We start from the raw sequence: 2,364 nt of genomic DNA, 5'->3' as shown, positions 1-2,364 counted from the left end.
CTCATCTAGGAATACAAGGGACTCGTCTTACCCTCAAGACTTTGTTGACGAACCACCGCCATCGTCGTCCCTCTCAACATCTCGGGGCTCGTTCGTCTCTCATAAATTTCCTCTCCACTACTTCATTATCCATAATGAGTATGCACACTAACCGAGGTTAGCCGATTAAATCTTTTAATCATTATTTTATATGATCGATCCAACCTAAGACATCTCCAAGAGGAATGCTTCTTGTGGGATCCGATCTTACGTCAACACGTAAATAGAGGAATATCATCCCTACCACTACGAACCATCACTGAATCACCTTGGAGGACCACATGGCCAAGCCTCTTACAGTCAGACAACCTCGCTGCGTGGTATCATGTAATCCTTTTTTGGGCATCGCCCTAATCACGACATCACAGTCGGAAACCTTGCCCTAAATAGGCGAAGAACAAAGGTACTTGTATAAGTTTACCGATTTCGGGAACTGGGTTCAATCATCTGAGTCACGGTCTTTCCCAAGGGTAAATACACTTTACACCCAAGCTAGGGCTATTGCCTTTAACAAAACAATTCCTTACTTTTATTATTTTCAAGAATTTCATATACACTTATCATTCAAAGGACTTAAAAAGAAGTCATGTCTGTATGGAGCCCTCTCGCTCGAGCGAGAGCTGTCTCGATCAAGCGAGGGAACATCCATTTTAGAGGCATTTGTGGCTTAAGCGAGAAAACGACTAGTTCTCTTGGTGCCTATTTTAGCTCAAGCGAGAGTTGTCTCGCCTGAGCTAAAACACTCATTTTCTATAAACACTTCTCACTCAAGCGAGATCTATCTTGCTCAAGCGAGAAGAGCCTGAATATCATTTTAATTACTTTTCTCAAGGAAAATATTTCTCATTTATATCACATGTTTTTAAACCTTGAATTTAACAATTATCACATACATATCATTCCCATAATAATCATTCAAACATTATAATTCAAGAGTAAACATGGTATTTGCATATATAAACATAACATAAATCGGTATAAGAAATATTGATGTACTTAATCCAAACAAACATGATTAAGTACAAGCTTTCTTAATACCCAAGGCAACTCCAAACTTGTGAGGGAGTTTGGAGGTCCGGATGCATATTCGGACACCACTGGGTCACGATGTATTCTCCCTCACCTGAGTGAGGCGGGCTCGCCCGAGCAAGGTGGTCCCGTTACCAGGACCATTTTCCTCGCCCTTTTAGGCTACCGGATCGAAACTCTCTGATGTTTTTGATCCCAATGCATTTTAGTTTCTCGAGTGGTGTTCCTTCATGGATAGCCACCACAATACTTGATATTTTAAGCTATCCTAATCATACAACTTAAGAAATTATCCGTACAAAATCCAGGCACGCAAAATAATTGATTAAGTATGGGTTTTCTTAATACACAAATATAACTCCAAACTTTTGAGATAGTTTAGGAGATCCGGGTGTCATATTCGGACACCACTATGTCATGATGAATTCTCCCTCACCTGAGTGTGTCGGGTTACTAGGTTCTCTGTTTGCAGGTGAGCTTACTTGATCCGATCTCCTCTCGAACTTTTCATTACGCCAAAATAACATTAATTAGTTAACTGACGATAATAATTATACTTACGAAATAACTTTTTACGCGAATTTTAAACTTGCGATTTAAAATGAATTTAATTTCTTTCGTCCATCCAATTCAAGGTTGAATAACCTTGAATCATCATTTGTCATTGAAAGTCTTACAATCACATAACACTTTTTAAAGTAAGATTTTCAATAAAACTTATACCGGAATTATGTCGTAATCCGTCGATATACACCAGGCTAGTTTCTAAGAAAGAGAGGTGGGTCGTAAAGATACCCTTAAATACCAAGTCTTTCCTTAGATAGAACCTTTCTAGACATGTATTCCCAATTCATAACATTTTTCCGATAGTTCATAAATCTTATTTTTTTATAAGTAAAACATTTTTACTAAAACTAACCTTTTAAAATAAGATGATTAAGCTAGACTTATCATTTTTAAAGTCAATTTGAACAAAATCAATACTTTTAGATCAACATTTTTAAATCATTTTACTATCTAAGACTTCATAACACTTTAAGTTTATAAAGTCAAGACTTTTAAGTAAATCTCCTTATTTCAAGTATACTACTAAAATAAATTTTCATGAACATCTTAACACATTCTAATTTTTTAGGAAAAAACATCAAGGATTAGTAAGTGTTATTTTCATAGTGAAAAAGAATGACTCTGAATTTAATATTTTAACTTGAAAATCAAAGAGTAAAATATGCTAAACCACTTTTAAAACATAATACTTTCTAAAAATGAAACATTTTCAACAACAACTCATCAACA

The sequence above is a fragment of the Lupinus angustifolius genome, chromosome LG15 (genome assembly GCF_001865875.1).
Source record: "Lupinus angustifolius cultivar Tanjil chromosome LG15, LupAngTanjil_v1.0, whole genome shotgun sequence".
In the NCBI taxonomy this organism is placed as follows: Eukaryota; Viridiplantae; Streptophyta; class Magnoliopsida; order Fabales; family Fabaceae; genus Lupinus; species Lupinus angustifolius.
The sequence above is the reverse complement of the archived record's forward strand: the minus strand, read 5'-3'. Positions refer to the sequence as shown.